Source organism: Phyllobates terribilis, unplaced genomic scaffold (assembly GCF_046119375.1).
Source record: "Phyllobates terribilis strain yellow unplaced genomic scaffold, ASM4611937v1 Scaffold_3__8_contigs__length_932513732, whole genome shotgun sequence".
NCBI classification, from domain to species: Eukaryota; Metazoa; Chordata; class Amphibia; order Anura; family Dendrobatidae; genus Phyllobates; species Phyllobates terribilis.
Window position 1 is genome coordinate 176,247,236 of NW_027362763.1, and position 19,927 is coordinate 176,267,162.

Consider the following 19,927-nt stretch of genomic DNA (forward strand, 5'->3'; position numbering starts at 1 on the left):
TTGTAATTTCTACTCTTAAGTTAGCCTGGTGCTTAGTTTACTTTCTCAGTCAGTTTAGCTAGGTCTTCGGACCTTTATGTTCTTTGTTGTGTGTTTGTCTTTTTCTGCTACAATTTCTGCTAGGAGGTGTCCAACTTTATCCCAGTCCCTAGTTCTTATAGGGATCCCTCCCTTGCATCTATAGGTCTTCGTACAGACTAGCCAAGGACTTTAGCGGGTCTGATCGCAGGATCAGGTTCCCCGTTACATCATAGGGATCTAGCTTAGTTCTATTGTAGGGACAGATCTCCTTTCTTTCCTTAGTGCTTGTAGCAGATCATAACACTGTGTTCACACAGACAGATTAGGTGTGTTCATCGTTCAAATCCCATAAGTGATACTATGTATTTTGACTGCATGAATTCATAAAGTATTGTACAAAGATTTCCACTGATACTGTAGAAATAAAACGTAATTACATTAGCAAAGTGAAAACATTTTTTGTTAGTCACAAATATATACTCGGTCCCAAGCTCCAATCGCTGTATTGCCTTGGAATACGATCAACCAATTTAGGAGTTGAATTTCCTCTCCTCCTTTTTGCTGGTGAAATCATTGAACAAGCGAACAATCTCCAATTACAGTATTTTTTGGACTATAAGACGCACCAGACCATAAGACGCACCTAGGTTTTAGAGGAGGAAAATAAAAAAATAAAAATTTAAGCAAAAAATGTGGTTATGATGCACTTTTAAGAGGGAGGGGGTCTTCTGCTGACACTGGTATAGGGTAATGTCCCCCAATTCTGACAATATCCCCCATCCTGGTATATATGCCGCCCCCCTTCCTTTTATATGTGGTCCCCATCCCCATCCTGGTATGCCTGGCATCCCTCCATCCTGGTATGCATGGCACCCCTCATCCTTATCCTGGTATGCATGGCACCCCTCATCCCTGTCCTGGTATGCATGGCACCCCTAATCCCTGTCCTGGTATGCATGGCACCCCTTATCCCTGGCCTGGTATGCATGGCACCCCTCATCCCTGTCCTGGTATGCATGGCGCCCCTCATCCCTGTCCTGGTATGCTTGGCACCCCTAATCCCTGTCCTGGTATGCATGGCATCCCTCATCCCTGTCCTGATATGCATGGCACCCCTCATCCCTGTCCTGGTATGCATGGCACCCCTAATCCCTGTCCTGGTATGCATGGCACCCTCATCCCTGTCCTGGTATGCATGGCACCCCTCATCCCTGTCCTGTTATGCATGGCACCCCTCATCCCTGTCCTGGTATGCTCGGCACCCCTAATACCTGTCCTGGTATGCATGGCACCCCTCATCCCTGTCCTGGTATGCTTGGCACCCCTAATCCCTGTCCTGGTATTCATGGCACCCCTCATCCCTGTCCTGGTATGCATGACACCCCTCATCCCTGTCCTGGTATGCATGGAACCCCTCATCCCTGTCCTGGTTTGCTTGGCACCCCTAATTCCTGTCCTGGTATGCATGGCACCCCTAATCCCTGTCCAGGTATGCATGGCACCCCTCATCCCTGTCCTGGTATGCATGGCACCCCTCATCCCTGTCCTGGTATGCAGGCACCCCTAATCCCTATCCTGGTATGCATGGCACCCATAATCCCTATCCTGGTATGCATGGCACCCCTAATCCCTGTCCTGGTATGCATGGCACCCCTGATCCCTGGTATGCATGGCAGCCCTAATCCCTGTCCTTGTATGCATGGTCCCCCTAATCCCCATCAGGCTGCACATTATAAAAAAATAAACACTCATACTCACCTCTCTTCTCTCTCCTGAAGCGCTGCGTCCTGTCTGCCTGCACTGATCTCTCCATGTGAGCCGCGCATGGCGTCACTACCATGCGCGGCTCACATGGAGAGATCAGCTGCCGGAAGTCACTGCTCCCCACGCAGGGTCTGTGTGCACTGGGAGCAGTGACTTCACTCTCCTTCATAGCCAGCACACAGCGGAGCAGCGCTGCGGCTGCTGCTGCTGCCGCCGGCTATCTCCTGTGCCCGCTCATTAAAGGGCATGAATATTCACCCCCTCCCCATGCCCATGGGCGTGGAGAGAGGTTGAACATTCATGCCTTTAACAGCGGGCACAGGAGATAGCCGGCAGCAGCAGGAGCCACAGCGCGGCTACACTGTATACCGCTATTAAGGAGCATGAATATTCAGTGCATGAATATTCAATATTCAATAAAATTTTGGAGGAAAAAAGTGCGTCTTATGGTCCGAAAAATACGGTACATTACATAATTTTCAAAAGTTGAACACAAAATTTTTTTGCTTACCTAAATGATTTCACGCATCATGAACAAACGTTTCTGGACATCGCTTAACCCATTCACATTACACATTTGTGAACGATGGGTCGTTAATGTTGGAATCTGATGAATTATCAACCAGTGTAAATGCATATTCAAAGACACCTGTGATAGAGATTGGCAACATCTCTTAAAGCTAAAATACACAAAGCACGACCTACAGAGGAGGAGGAAAGTAGAGACTGGTAAGAAATCTCACCTCCCACCACATTTGTCTATCCTGTAGTTACTTCTGTTTGAGCTACTTTATCAGGGAACTTAGGTTGCTAGTTATGCTACTTCTCCATCATTTGATATGGAAATTCGCTCTTCTAGCAAACATCCTGTCTTTTAGAATAAATGTTACAATTAAAAGGGATAGAAAAAGATAATCAATAAGAGAAATATGTGCTCGGAAACTCAATACCATAGTGATAAAAAGTCTTCATCCCCTTAGGGGACCTGAAGCTGAGATCGTCTGATTGCTTGTGCTATCCATCAGCATTAGAACTGCTATGTACAGAGAAAATCACGATCTCCTATGAACGCCAGCTAAATGACAGCTTTCACAGGAGGATTGTATACCCCCTGGTCTCATGACAATCCATCGTCACCCAGCGACCACGTCACGGGCTTGCCAATTGGCACGTGGAATGACAGCCTTCCCCCTGTGGGCAAGTGTTAATTGCTGCTGTCAGAGATTGACAGTGGGATTTCACAGATTAACAGCCACAGGCGCTTCATCAGCTCCACTCTCCGATGTTAGAGGCACATGAGGGCTGATTAAATCAGCTGTTTTGAGCCAGAAAAGATCTGGGCTCAGTGTGCTACCTGCATCAAAGTCAGGGAGCAGGCGTACCAGTACGTCATATGTATGTAAGGGGTTAATGGATATCTGAAGACTGTTCTGCCATGCTGATGGCAACTGGGCATGCAAAAATCATCAAATTCCCTTGCTGGCAGCTCCTTTTGCTTTTGCCAACCAATGATGCTGTAGGCAATTTTAGCACGTTTAACTCGGGCTGCTCTCGGTAGCACCAGCATCATGTGGCTTGGCATTGTTGTGTTAAAAACGGATCCTGGAACCACAACATAATTCTAATTTTTATAGGCAGTTTTAGGCCACGTTCACATGTTCAGTATTTGTGGTCAGTACAGTATTTGAAACCAAAATCAGGAGTAGAACAATCAGAGGAAAAGTATAATAGAAACAAGTCACCACTTCTGTATTTATCACTCACTCCTGGTTTTGGCTTACAAATACTGATGTAAAAATACTGACCAAATACTGAAAGTGTGACCGTGGCCTTATACTGTAAACGATCAAAAAAAAATGCTAGGACAAAAGTAGTCTAGATAAGTTTAAAAAGTTATATACTGTACTTTATTAGATAACAAAAGGTCATCATTTTTTAAAAATCCAAAATACAGACAAGAATATATACAGTTGTGGGTGAGTTGTACAGGGGATTCCACAGTATACAAAAATGTATTACAATATAATTTATATACACAGACTGAGCAATCAAATGAATATCATATAATAAAATATGTTAAAGTGATACATATTCAGATGATACAGATGTGCATACAAATATATGGAATATGAACTAGCCCCCGACAGGAAGACATAGATTAATCACTTGATAAACATAGCAAGTTACCTACTCACCCACCAAGGGCCAATTTCGGAAAGTCTTCATCAGGGGTAGTTGGTGGGGAGGTGGGTCACTTATTTAAGGTATAGTTAGCCAATTATAGATGACTAATTAAAACAAATACAGGTGTAATATAAACAGAACAACTAGACATATAGTTAATATGGTAAAACTCCCCATGCGTGGTGTACACTCCAGTGCATGCGCATAGGTGTATGCAGCGCTGCTTGTGCGTATTAACAATATAATATAGCGCTATGCATGCGCATTGTAAATGCCCTTCACACATAATGGTCACCAGACTGCCACGTTAGGATCTGGTGTGTGCGCGCAGTCAGCAGACGTGCCGATCACGTGACGCCGCGTAATAATGAAGCGTACAGGGAATTCTGCGCATACATGCGCTTCCAATGGAGACACCACACATAGGACCATTACAGGTGATCACTAAGTCACAATGACATGAAAAAGGAGCGAAGCTCTGTGGATAGATCTTAGCAATAAAGGGAGACTAGAGAGAGGACTTTGCAAAACTCAAATAAGAATATTATGAAAATATACAGTGAAGAGCAAAAGATCAACAATGTTTTGAACTTTTGACTTTCAGGCTCCATATCTCAACATCCACTACTGCTTTTAACGTGAGACTACTATCATTTTATAGACAATCATCTTGGCTATCTCATACATATAATTTGACTTACAACTATTTAGCACATGATTAGTTATGCAGATTCTTGCCATGTCACTGCATTGTTACTGTTTTGCTCCTGATGATGTAAAAATATTTTTCTTCCGGTATACTACAAATTCCAATCTGTTCTCACATTCACTAATAGCTTGGTGTGTTATTAGGTGGATTACCAAGGGAAAGGTCACTATTTTGAAGGAGGAGCATCCATGAAGAAGATTTCCCAAGAAAAGAGAAACAGCATCATCCAGTTCATCAATAGTGGTCTCTTGGTCAAGAAAATTGACAAACTGCATCATGTGAGTGCCATCACTGTTGGAAGAATACGAAATGAAGTCCATCCATTCATTCAAAAGCCAAGAGGTGGATGTCCAGGCATAATATTGGAGTCAACAAGTCAGCTCATCCCAAGGTCTATCAGTTCAGGTGCGACAAACACGGCAGTGGAGTTGGCTCGTATGCTTTGTAATAGTGAGATCATAGACATCCATGCAAGCACCGTGCCATGCAATGGTACACAAGTCTTGAATGGTGACTCAAAAAAAGGTGAAGAAGCCTCTACTTCAATATCGTCATAAGAAGCGTCGGCTCAACTATGCAAAAAAGTATGAAAAATGAACAGTAGAAGATTGGAAATGGATGATTTGTAGCGATGAGACAAAAGTCAATAGACTAGGCTCTGATGGGTGCAAATGGGTCTGGAAGAAACAAGGGAAAAAATGGGCTAACAGATCAAGAAATTGAAGGAACTGTCAAGTTCGGTGAAGGAAACCTGATTATATGGGATTGTTTGGATACTTTACCAGGATCGATGGTGGTCTCAGTGCTCAGCTATATATGAGTATCCTACAAGATGAATTACTTTGTACACTTGAGTACTATGGGTATGAAAAGGAAGACACAGTGTTCCAGCAGGACAATATAACCCAATACATTCGTCAAGATTGGCGAAGAAATGGTTCAATGACAATGAAGTAGAGGTGCTGGATTGACCCCCACAGTCCCTAGACCTCAAACAAATTGAACACTTGTGGGTAGAGTTGACGAAAAAACAGTATACATATCCAAGTGAGTCGACCAGTATGCACCAACTTTGGGAACACGTAAAAGAGACCTGGGATCAGATTTTTGTCGAGACATGTTTGAATCTGATCGGAGCATGCACAGAAGGATCCAGGCAGTGTTGAACGCCAAAGGTGGATTTACAAAATACTAACAAAATAATAAAAATTAAAATTTAGATATTTAGGAGCAAAACAGTAACAATGCAGTGACATGACAAGAATCTGCATAACTAATTATATGCTAAATACTTGCAAGTCAAATGTATGTATGAGATAGCCAAGATGATTGTCTATAAAATGATGGTAGTCTCACGTTCAAAACAGTAGTGGATGGTGAGATATGGAGACTGAAAGTCAAAAGTTCAAAAAATTGTTACCCTTTTGCTCTTCACTGTACATAACCATAGTGGGATACGTGGGCACATGACCGCCAGACAACACATCAGTAGGTGCTGAATTATTATTAAAATCACAATAGGGTTATCAATAATCTTATTTTTCACATGAAGATAATAAATAGGGAATAAAGAATAATAACAAAAATAAACAATTTTAGACATATTAAAATATACGTGTGGGGTATAAAATATACACTGCTCAAAAAAATAAAGGGAACACTTAAACAACACAATGTAACTTCAATTCAATATTACTTCTGTGAAATCTACCTGTCCAGTAATGAAGCAACACTGATTGTGAATCAATTTCTCCTGCTGTTGTGAAAATGGAACAGACAACTGGTAGAAATGATAGGCAATTAGCAAGATACTCCCTATAAAGGAGTGGTTCTGCAGGTGGTGACCACAGACCATTTCTCTGTTCTCATCCTTTTTGGCTGTTGTTTTGGTCACTTTTTCATTTTGCCATTGCTCTCACCCCTAGAGGTACAGTAGAATGAGGCGGTGTCTATAGTACAACCCACAGAAGTGGCTCGGGTAGTGCAGTTCATCCAGGATGGCACATCAGTGCGAGCTGTGGCAAGAAGGGTAGCTGTGTCTGTCAGCACAGTGTCCAGAGCATGGAGCAGATACTAGGAGATGTGGAGGGAGCCATAGGAGGGCAACAACCCAGCAGCAAGACCGTTATCTCCTCCTTTGTGCAAGGAGGAGCACTCCAGAGACCTGCAAAATGACCTCCAGCAGGCCACAAATGTGCAAGTGTCTGCACAAACGGTTAGAAACCGACTCCATGAGGGTGGTATGAGGGCCTGACGTCCACAGATGGGGGTTGTGGTCACAGCCCAACACCGTGCAGGACGCTTGGCATTTGCCACAGAACACCAGGATTGGCAGTCGCCACTGGCACCCTGTGCTCTTTACAGATGAAAGCAGGTTCACACTGAGCACATGTGACAGACGTGACAGTATCTGGAGACTCCGTGGAGAGTGATCTGCTGCCTGAAACATCCTTCAGCATGAGCGGTTTGGCAGTGGGTCAGTAATGGTGTAGGGTGGCATTTCTTTGGAGGGCCGCATATCCCTCCATGTGCTTGCCAGAGGTAGCCTGACTGCCATTAGGTACCGAGATGAGATCCTCAGACTCCTTGTGAGACCATATCCTAGTGCGGTTGGCCCTGGGTTCCTCCTAATGCAGGACAATGACAGACTTCATGTGGCTGGAGTGTGTCAGCAGTTCCTGCAAGATGAAGGCATTGAAGCTATGGACTGACCCGCCTCTTCCCCAGATCTGAATCCGTTTGAGCACATCTGGGACATCATGTCTCGCTCCATCCACCAACCACAGACTGTCCAGGAGTTGGCAGATGCTTTAGTCCAGGTCTGGGAAGAGATCCCACAGGAGACCATCCGCAACCTCATCAGAATCATGCCCAGGCATTGTAGTGAGGTCATACAGGCACGTGGAGGTCACACACAATACTGAGCCTCATTTTGACTTGTAGTGTGTTTTTCCACTTTAATTTTGGGGGTGACTCCAATTCCAGGCCTCCACTGGATAATAAATTTGATTTCCATTGATGATTTTTGTGTTATTTTGTTGTCAGCACATTCAACTTTGTACAGAACAAAGTATTCAATGAGAACATTTCATTCATTCAGATCTAGGATGTGTTATTTGAGTGTTCCCTTTATTTTTTTGAGCAGTGTACATATATAAATATATAAATAAAGTGAAGTGACAGGAAAGGGAGGCGGGAAGGTAAGTTGGTATGGTGATTATAGATAAATAAAAAGTGAAGTGTGGATGTGAAGAATCCAAAGTGTGAAAAAGTGTAGGCATATATAACAGTCTATTCAGTAGGACTATCAGTTGTGTATCCACCTGACTTCTGCACAACACAACTGATGGTCCCAACCCCATTTATAAGGCAAGAAATCCCACTTATTAAACCTGCAGAGCACACCTGTGAAGTGAAAACCATTTCCGGTGACTACCTCTTGAAGCTCATGAAGAGAATGCCAAGAGTGTGCAAAGCAGTCATCAAAGCAAAAGGTGGCTACTTTGAAGAACCTAGAATATAAGACATATTTTCAGTTGTTTCACACTTTTTTGTTAAGTATATAATTCCACATGTGTTAATTCATAGTTTTGATGCCTTCAGTGTGAATGTACAATTTTCATAGTCATAAAAATACAGAAAAATCTTTAAATGAGAAGGTGTGCCAAACTTTTGGTCTGTATTATGTATATATATATATATATATATATATATATATATATATACAGTGTATATACATACATGCATATATACAAAAAAGTGTCAGTGTTTTTCAAGCTCTCAGGAATATACAGTGCTGGCCAAAAGTATTGGCACCCCTGCAATTCTGTCAGATAATGCTCAGTTTCTTCCTGAAAATGATTGCAATCACAAATTCTTTGGTCTTATTCTCTTCATTTAATTTGCTTGCAAGGAAAAAACACAAAAGAGAATGAAGCCAAAATCAAATCATTGATCATTTCGCACAAAACTCCAAAAAAGGGCCGGACAAAAGTATTGGCACCCTCAGCCTAATACTTGGTTGCACAACCTTTAGCCAAAATAACTGCAAACAACCGCTTCCGGTAACCATCAATGAGTTTCTTACAATGCTCTGCTGGAATTGTAGACCATTCTTCTTTGGCAAACTGCTCCAGGTCCCTGATATTTGAAGGTGCCTTCTCCAAACTGCCATTTTGAGATCTCTCCACAGGTGTTCTATGGGATTTAGGTCTGGACTCATTGCTGGCCACCTTAGAAGTCTCCAGTGCTTTCTCTAAAACCATTTTATAGTGCTTTTGGAAGTGTGTTTTGGGTCATTGTCCTGCTGGAAGACCCATGACCTCTGAGGGAGACCCAGCTTTCTCACACTGGGCCCTACATTATGCTGCAAAATTTGTTGGTAGTCTTCAGACTTCATAATGCCATGCACACGGTCAAGCAGTCCAGTGCCAGAGGCAGCAAAGCAACCCCAAAACATCAGGGAAACTCAGCCATGTTTGACTGTAGGGACCGTGTTCTTTTCTTTGAATGCCTCTTTTTTTGCCCTGTACACTCTATGTTGATGCTTTTTCCCAAAAAGCTCTACTTTTGTTTCATCTGACCAGAGAAAATTCTTCCAAAACGTTTTAGACTTTCTCAGGTAAGTTTTGGCAAACTCCAGCCTGGCTTTTTTAGGTCTCGGGGTAAGAAGTGGGGTCTTCTTGGGTATCCTAACATACAGTCCCTTTTCATTCAGACGTCGACGGATAGTACGGGTTGACACTGTTGTACCCTCGGACTGCAGGGCAGCTTGAACTTGTTTGGATGTTAGTCGAGGTTCTTTATCCACCATCAGCACAATCTTGCATTGAAATCTCTCATCAATTTTTATTTTCCGTCCACATCTAGGGAGGTTAGCCACAGTGCCATGGGCTTTAAACTTCTTGATGACACTGCGCACGGAAGACACAGGAACATTCAGGTCTTTGGAGATGGACTTATAGCCTTGAGATTGCTCATGCTTCCTCACAATTTGGTTTCTCAAGTCCTCAGACAGTTCTTTGGTCTTCTTTCTTTTCTCCATGCTCAATGTGGTACACACAAGTACACAGGACAGAGGTTGAGTCAACTTTAATCCATGTTAACTGGCTGCAAGTGTGATTTAGTTATTGTCAACACCTGTTAGGTGCCACAGGTAAGTTACAGGTGCTGTTAATTACACGAATTAGAGAAGCATCACATGATTTTTCAAAGGGTGCCAATACTTTTGTCCACCCCCTTTTTTAGGTTTGGTGTGGAATTATATCCAATTTGGCTTTAGGACAATTCTTTTTGTGTTTTTTTCATTGAAGACAAATTAAATGAAGAGAATAATACCAAAGAATTTGTGATTGCAATCATTTTCAGGAAGAAACTGAGTATTATCTGACAGAAATGCAGGGGTGCCAATACTTTTGGCCAGCACTGTATGTAAGAGAGCATAATAGAGAGAATGGGAAAATCCATTTATAACTTAATATACACTATGCACAAAAAAGTGACTGTGAACCACTGTAGATAATACCTAGAAAAGGTGACTGACAAGTCATAGATTATGCATATGAAATAATATAGCCTGATATGTCTAGACTAATCTAAAAGTCCATTGATGTATAAATATATGAAACAATGAATAAAACGATATAAAATAGTGCACCTACCCTATTCAGAGTCACTTATAAATATACATTATGTTCAATAAGTAAACAGTATTATAGCTAATTGAAAGAGAATCAAGAATGCATCAAGTCCAACGGTGTGTCCACTTCTAATACTCATGAATGTTGTTCATTATAAACATATGCCCAGAAATGTAAGACAGACAAAATAAAAAGTTAAAACCAAAAACAAGATAAAATCAAACACCATAGATGTCGCAACAAAGGCTCAGAGGGAAACACACAGATAAATTAAAGGTCTTCATTATTGTTGAGCGAGCATGCTCGACAGTGCTCGGTACTCACCCGAGCATCTCACTACTCGGGATGTTTGGCGAGCACCGAGCATTTCCGGGTTACTCGGGCGGGAGCTCGGGTCTCTGCCCTGTATGTTTGGCATTCTTTAGAGAGCCAATGAACATGCAGGGATTGCCAGCCAGTCACTGTAATGCCACAGCCATGTTGGTTGTGGGCATTACATTGATTGGCTGACCGCACAGCGTCACCTCGAGTATTTAAAACCGGGCGCCGCCATCTTGGACGCAGACGGCTGGGATCAGACAGTGTAGGGACAGCGCTGCTGATTTAGGGAGAGATATATACTGCGAAATAGTTAGGGTCTGTAAAGACTGCCAGATCAAACAAACAGTCCTTCTCAGGACTAATATCCATCCCAGATATCAGGCAGGCAGGCTGTATAGGATACACAGTGGTTATACCAGCAAACGCTGCATTACAGTCCTGTGTGCTCCTGTTGCTGAAATTGCTGGACTTAGCTCCAGGTCTCGGGGGCCAGGAAAAATCCATTTTTTTCATCTAAATCCTCTTTTTTTTTTTTCCCCTCCTTCACACTGTACAAATACCCATCTTATTAACCTTTTGGTTCCCCCCCCAAAAAAAAGTGTGTCTGTGACAGTTCAGACACAAATATATTTCTTTAAAAGAGTCTGGTGTAGGACAGAGAAATAGAAGTGTGGTTTAGCAGTTCCACGGTTCAAACCTCTATATTATCCACTTTTGGGCCATTTTTACCTAAAAAAACAGTTTGAGTGTGTCGCTCACTGTTCAGCGGCAAATATATCTATTTAAAAAAGTCTGGTATACCCCAGTAAATTATAACTGTGGTTTTGCCGTTCCACGGTAAAAAATCTCCATTATCCAGCTTTTGGTATTTTTTCTGTAAACAAAAACAGTAATAGTGTCTCCTGATTGTTCAGACACCAATATATCTGTTTAGAATAGTCTGGTGTAGGCCCGAGAAATAGAACTGTGGTTGTGCAGTTCCACGGGTCAAATCTCTGTATTATCCTGCTTTTGGCATTTTTTGGCGTAAAGAAAAAAAGTAATAGTGTCTCCTGATTGTTCAGACACAAATATATTTGTTGAAAATAGGCTGGTGTAGGCAAGAGAAATAGAAGTGTGGTTTTGCAGTTCCACGGTTCAAACCTCTGTATTATCCACTTTTGGGCCATTTTTACCTAAAAAAAAAACAGTTTGAGTGTGTCGCTCACTGTTCAGCCGCAAATATATCTATTTAAATTGTCTGGTATACCCCAGTAAACAATAACTGTGGTTTTGCCATTCCACGGTAAAAAATCTCTATTATTCAGCTTTTGGTATTTTTTCCGTAAAGAAAAACAGTAATAATTTCTCCCTGATTGTTCAGATTGTTTAAAAGAGTCGGGTGTAGGCCAGAGAAATAGAACTGTGGTTTTCCTCTTCCACGGTTCTAATCTACTTTTTATTACCCTTTTTCCATTGATAGTGTGAGTGTAAGCTATTTTACTTCCTTTACAATGGGCAAGGTGCGTGGCAAGGGACGTTGAACTGGATGTTCTGGTGATGGTGCGTGCAGAGGACGGGGCCGTGACCAAGGTGAAAATGTGCCACAACCAACAGCCACATCTTCTCACTTCCACTTCTTGACCAAATTACTAGGGAAGCACAGAACAACACCAGTATTGCGAACTGATCAGTGTGAGCAGGTTATTAATTGGATAGCAGATAATACTTCCAGTTACCTGGGCACCACCACCTCTGGTCTGTCTTCCACATGGTCAAATCTTAGTAGCCGTGAGTCTCGACCGCATACTCCTCCTCACCCTGATGCTCCTTCCGCCCACCATGCCGAGTGTAGTCAGACCGCAACTGATCCCACACTTGGACACTCTGAAGAGCTGTTTACTGGTCCATTTCCAGATTTTTGCCCCTCGCCTGCTCCGCTTGAAGTGGTGGTAGAGAAGATCCCATGTAGCGATGCCCAAATATTTGAATAGCCACGGCCAAAGGAAGTCGACGCTGGCAATTTGCCACAAGAGGTGGACGATGACGAGACACAATTGCCAGGAAGTGAGGACGAGGATCGTGGTGCGCAAGTGGAAGAGGAGGAGGTGGTAGATGATCTAGTAACTGACCCAACGTGGTAGGAGAACATGCAGAGTGAGGCCAGCAGCACACAGGGTGAGGGAGGCAGAGTACCTCAAAAGGCAGGAAGAAGCAGTGTGGTGGCCGCACACAGAAGGCAGGCAGCAGTTCCCCGTAACACCAACACGAAGGACGCTGCCAGTACAACCGGTAGGTCTTCCAGAGTCTGGAATTTTTTTAAAGACTCTGCTGATAACCCCAAAAAGGCCATTTGTACCTCCTGCCATGCCAGCATCAGCAGAGGTGACAAAACTACCAGCCTGACCACCACCAGCATGATCAGGCACATGGCAGCAAAGCACCTGACTTTGTGGGGTGAATCCCAGGGTCCACGACCAGTGTCAGCGGGTGTCACCACTGCTTCTTCCGCTGTTGTGCGTGCAATAGAACCCCCTGTTGTGTGTGCAAGGCAATCCCCTGTCCATACTGCATGCAAAGATGCCCCCTCCTCTCAGTCTTCACTTGTTATGGCAGTTTCTCAAGAAACAGCATCAACATCCACATCCACGTCCCAACGCAGCGTTCAATTGTCCATATCCCAGACCATAGAAAGAAAGCGGAAATTCGCAGCCAACGCCCCACAGGCCACAGTCCTAAATTCGCACATTTCACGACTGCTTGCATTGGAAATGCTGCCTTTTAGGCTGGTGGAGACGGAATCCTTCCGCAACCTAATGGTGGTGGCCGTCCCTCATTACTCGGTCCCCAGCCAACACTATTTTGCCCGGTGTGCCATCCCAGCACTACACAAGCACTTGTTCCAAAATATCTGCCGTGTCCTCAACAACGCAGTTACTGGGAGAGTCCACCTGACAACGGACACGTGGAAAAGTGCTTGTGGCCAGGAACGGTACATCTCCCTGACGGCACACTGGGTAAACATAGTGGAAGCCGGGACCCAGTCGGACCTTGGGACGGAACACATCCTCCCCACACCGAGGATTGCGGGCCCTATGTCAATCAGAGTTGCCCCCACAGTGTACAGCTCCTGCGCATCATCCTCCTTCTCCTCATCATGTTCAGCCTCCATCTCAGATATCACCACATCAGTTACAAGCTGGAAGCACTGCAGTACTGCCTCCGCCAAGCGGCAACAGGCAGTGCTGAAACTCATAAGCTTAGGTGAGAAACCTCACACTGCTGGTGAGTTGTGGACAGCTGTTAAAGAGCAGGCAGATCTGTGGCTGAGCACGCTGAACCTACATCCAGGAATGGTCATGTGTGACAATGGCCGTAACCTGGTGGTGGCTCTGAGGCGAGAGCACACACGTACCATGGCTGGCTCATGTGCTTAACCTCGTGGTTCAGCGGTTTCTTAAATCGTACCCCGAGTTGCCAGATCTGCTCGTCAAAGTATACCACCTGTTAGCTCATTTTCGGAAGTCGGCTACTGCTTCCACCGCCCTTGCTGTGTTGCAGCAGCGTTTGCAGCTTCCGGCACACCGACTGGTGTGTGATGTCCCCACACATTGGAACTCTACCCTCCACATGTTGCAAAGGATTTGTGAGCAGAAGAGCGCAGTTGTGGAGCACTAGCTGCAACAAGGCCGTCAATATTCAGGTCAGACTCCACACATAAGACCTCAGGAGTGGACCTGGATGTCTGACATATGTACCATCCTGACAAACTTTGAGGAGTCCACCAAGATGGTGAGTGGAGATGACGCCATCATTAGCATCAGCATCCCATTTGTCTGTCTTTTGCAACGCTCTCTGCGGAGAATTAAAGAGGAGGCATTGCAGCCAGAGTATGATGAGATGGATCCAGAAGCCGTAGCGGGCGATTACACAAAGCCCAGCCTCATCTCATCCCAATGTGCATTGGGGGACAATGAGGGGGAGGAGGAGGAAAAACAGGAGCTGGTTTCATGTGCTGTAGACGGTAGTACATGCACAACTGTCATACCGTCGGTTCAGCGTGGGTGGCCTGGGGACAAAGTGGAGGAGGAGGAGAGCATGGTCAGTCATCATCTTGGTGACTTTATGTTACGCTGCCTTAACCATGACGCTCGCGTTGTCAAAATGTTGGGTGACAGTCATTACTGGTTGGTGACACTTTTAGACCCCCGCTACAAGCAGAACTTTCACACTCCTATTCCTGAGGTGGAAAGGTCTACAAAAATGGGGCAGTACCAGAAGGCCCTTGCTGCAGAATTGTTAAAAAATTCCCATCTGTACACGCTAGCGGCAGAGGTCACAGTTCATTGCCCAACCAAGGCGTACAGGCGAGAGAGACGCAACTCCAATCCAGCAGAGGCAGGGGAATACTGTCAACGTTCTGGGACAGTTTTCTGAGACCCGCCCAGCTTACAGGCCCTGAGGCGCGGGGTACTCTCACAAGGAGTGGAAAGTTTCAAAAGATGGTGAGGGAGTACCTTGCCGACCGTACCAGCGTCCTCCGTGATTCCTCTGTGCCTTTTAATTATTGGGTATCAAAGCTGGACACTTGGAATGAACTCGCTCTGTACACCTTGGAGGTCCTGGCCTGCCCTGCCGCTAGCGTGTTATCGGAGCGTGTTTTTAGTGCCGCTGGGGGAATTATAACTGATAAGCGCACTCGCCTGTCAATTGACAATGCTGACAAGCTGACCCTTATCAAAATGAACAAGGGCTGGATTGGGCCAGACTTCTCATCACCACCAAATGACAGCAGAGTAACATAAAGTCAAATCCACTGTGTTATTTCGGGAGGTGTATTCCCAAGCACCGCTTCACACCCACACATAGGTATACGCTTCCTCATTTCGGCTGTTTTTTGCTCTTCTCCTTATCCTCAGCCTCCACCACCACTATACCACCAGGGTGACCGGGGTCCGTGTTGCCAGCATTGCAAGTTCCTCCATCCTAATTTTTGGCAGCTTTTGCTTGGAAGGCATAGGCAAAGACTATGGGAGACCCACTCCCCAATAATGGGAATAATGTTTTTAATATGCTGTACTGCATGACTCTTGTAAGGGGCATTAAAACCATCTTGTTAAGCTACTGTGACCTCCACGTCTCTTCCACGGGGCATTGATATTGTCTTTTTATTCCACTGTAACCTCCAACACTCTTCCAAGGTGCATTAAAACCATCTTGTTAAGCTACTGTGACCTCCACATCTTTTCCCAGGGGCATTAAAACCGTCTTGTTAAACCACTCTGAACTCCACAGCTCTTCCAAGGAGCATTGAAATGTTGTTTTTAATTACCTCTAACCCCCACGACTCTTCCAACGGGCATTGCATTTCCTCATAATTTTAGTCAGCTTTCGCTTTTCAATGCATAGGCGAACACTAAGGGAGACCCACTCCCCAATAATAGGTAGAAGGTATTTAGGACGCTGCAATCCACGTCTGTTTCAAGGGGCATTGCAGTTCCTCATAATTTTTGGAAAGCCTTCCATTCACTGCTTAGGCCAACAGTGTACAGGAGTCCCAGTTGCTATAAATGGAAAAAATGGTTTAGTTAAGGCCCTCTGACCTCCATGTCACTTCCAAGGGGCATTGGAGTGCCTCGAAATTTTTGGTAGGTATTGCACTCACTGTATGCCCTATAACTGTGTAGCCGAACCGCTCCTTTTGGTACAGAAACATATCCTACATGACATGTGTGGTTGACTGGCCTGATATTGATGTGAATGGTCCCTGTTCCTCCTTCTCTTTCTCCTTTGCCACCACCTCATCCATCATTCATCACCTGAAGCTTTGTTTTAGCGGGAGTCATAGAACTGGGATAGTAGCAGGAAAACATCCAGCAATCCTCGGAGGAGGTAGGATATGCGCCAAAATGCTGACCACCTCAGGCCTAGCCGCTACTACATACATGCGCTTGCATTTCAAGGAATAGAAAGCTAAGGAGATGGATGACCTCATGATCATGAATAATTTACTCGTTGTGTAGGAGGCTGACCACTGCTGCTGTCTACCTTATGAACTTTGTGTTGAAGCCTGATTGACCCAGGACCCGCAATCCTCTATGTCTGGAGGACATGTTGCATCCCAGTGTCCAACTGTGTCCTGGCTTCCACAATATTAACCCAGTGTGAAGGCGTCAGTGAGATGAACCATCCCTGGCCACATTCACTTGTCCACGTGTTTGTGGTTAGGCTGTCCTTCCCACTAAATGCACTGGGGAGGGCACAGGTAATGTTTTGGTATGCGCGCTTGTGTATAAGGCGAACCGGGACAAATAGCAGCGGCTGGGGACCGTTTATGGACACCCGGCCGTCCCTAGGCGGCTGGGGACCGAGTGTGGACACCCGGCCGCCGGGCGGCTGGGGACTGAGTATGGATACCAGGCCGCCGACGCAGCCATGACGTGGTGGCCAGATTCCGCCTCCACATGCCTAAAAGGCCCAATTTCAAGTGCAAGCAAGCAGTATGGTATTGCAGCCTGGGGGTGGGTGGCAGGCTGCATACTTGCGCTTGCATTGCAAGGAATGGGGGAGGTACAATTGAACACTGCCCTGGGACAAGGACTTGAACGGGGATAGTTGCAAGTCTGCAACAACAGGAGCAAGGCGGGAGGCATCTTCTCATGTGCCATGTGCCAGGGTTGGCGTGCACACACTACAGCGGAATAGGCTGTCCTTCCCAGTAAATGCACTGGGGAGGGCACAGGTAAGTTTTTGGAATATGCGCTTGTGTATAAGGCACACCGGGACAAATAGGGGCGGCTGGGAACCGAGTATGGACACCCGGCCGCCGGGCGGCTGTGGACGGAGTATGGATACCAGGCCGCCAACGCAGCCATGACATGGCGGCCGGCGTCTGCCTCCACAAGCCTAAAAGGCCTCATTTCAAGTGCAAGCAGGCTAGCAGTATGGTATTGCAGCCTGGGGTTGGGTGGGTGGCAGACTGCACGCTTACGCTTGCATTCCAAGAAAACAAAGCAGATGCTAACTTCTATCATCATCATCATGCTCCTCACCTTGGCACTCTCAACTCCCCTGATGGAGAAGCCAGGGCCCACAGGAGGAGTCTGGTTGTCTGGTGGGCTCGTCCAATGCTGCCCTAAAGCAGGCCAGGCTAAGAAAAGTGTGGGGAAGATTACCAGGACAAATAGTGGCGGCTTGGGACTGAGTATCGAGTCTGCCTCCACAAGCCTAAAAGGCCTCATTTCAAGTGCAAGCAGGCTAGCAGTATGGTATTGCAGCCTGGGGTTGGGTGGGTGGCAGACTGCACACTTACGCTTGCATTCCAAGAAAACAAAGCAGATGCTAACTTCTATCATCATCATCATGCTCCTCACCTTGGCACTCTCAACTCCCCTGATGGAGAAGCCAGGGCCCACAGGAGGAGTCTGGTTGTCTGGTGGGCTCATCCAATGCTGCCCTAAAGCAGGCCAGGCTAAGAAAAGTGTGGGGAAGATTACCGGGACAAATAGTGGCGGCTTGGGACTGAGTATCGAGTCCTCGCTACCGAAGCAGCCATGAGGTAGTGGCCAGCTTCGGCCTCCTCCAAACTAAAAGGCCCCATTTCAAGTGCAAGCTAGCAGTATAGTATTGCAGCCTGTGGGTGGGTGGGTGGTTGGCTGCATATTTGCGCTTGCATTGCAAGGCATGGGGGAGGTACAATTGAACACTGCCCTGGGACAAGGACTTGCATGGTGATAGTTGCAAGTCTGCATCTTCTGATGCGGCAAGGATCACTTCTGATGGGCACACTTTTAGGCAGTGACCTGGGTGTCAGAGAAGCTTCCAGGGGTCTTCCCCATGCTGTTCCCATGACTTTTCAGCACTGTATGCATGGGTCTGATAATGTGTCACACACCACATGGTCAGATAAGGTTGTAAAATGTTAAAATGACATTTCCCGGTGAATGCATTTGTCACGGTTGAAAGCAATACAAAAGTGCAAAAACGCATAAAAAATGCTACTTGTGAACATAGCCCAAGTTGTGGAGGAGTATTTTTGTTTTGGTTATTTATTTTACCTTATAAACAAGTCTTTACCCTTGATAGGATGTTCCTTAACCCCTTTCCGACCTGGTCAGTAATAGTGCGCACCAGGTCGGCAAGGCCGGTTCAGCGGGGGCTCCGGCTGTGAGCCCGCACTGAACCGAGCACATGTCAGCTGATTATTACAGCTGACATGTGCCCGCAACAGCCGCGGGTGGCGTCGCGATCCACCCGTGGCTATTAACATGTTACATGCCGCTGTTAATCTCTGACAGCGGCATTTAACTCGCGCTTCCGGGAAGCGCGTCCTAAGCCCCGCCCATCGGTGACCCGTCACATGATCGCGGGTCACCAATGGGTGGGCATGACAACCCAGGGTCTGCAGCAGACGCCTGTGGTTGCCATGTCTCAATTGCTATGAGCGCCACCTAGTGGTCAGCGCTCATTGCAAGTGAGCATTTCTCCTGCATACAAGCGATCTGCTCATCGCTTGTATGCAGTAGAAGCAATAAGACAACTGCTGCTTAAATCATCCCCCTTTCGCCCCATTCAAAATAAAATATATATATTAAAAAAAAAAAAAAATACACATATTTGGTATCGCCACGTTCAGAATCGCCCGATCTATCAATATAAAATAAGAATTAATCCGATCAGTAAACGGTGTAACGAGAAAGAAATTCTAAACGCCAGAATTACGTTTTTTTGGTCGCTGCAACATTGCAATAAAATGCAATAACAGGCGATCAGAACATCAGATCTACCCCAAAATGGTATCAATAAAATTGTCAGCCAGGCGCGCAAAAAATAAGCGCTAACCCAGCCACAGATCCCGAGAAATGGAGACCCTACGGGTCCTGGAAAATGGTGTGATTTTTTTTTTTTTTTTTTTTTTAGCAAACTTTGGATTTTTTTTACCACTTAAATAAAAAAAGAACCTATACATGTTTGGTGTCTACGAACTTGTAACGACCTGGAGAAAAAATATGGCAGGTCAGTTTTAGCAATCAGTAAACGTGGTAAAAAAAGGACCCAAAAACAACTGTGGAATTGCATTTTTTTTGCAGTTTCACCGCACTTGGAATTTTTTTTCCGTTTTCCAGCACGCGATATGGTAAAACCAGTGATGGCGTTTAAAAGTACAACTCGTCCTACAAAAAATAAGCCCTCACATGGCCATATTTAAAGAAAATTTAAAACGTTCTGGCTCTGGGAAGAAGGGGAGCAAAAAATGAAAACACAAAAACAGAAAGACCCAAGGTCGTTAAGGGGTTAACATATTTCACAG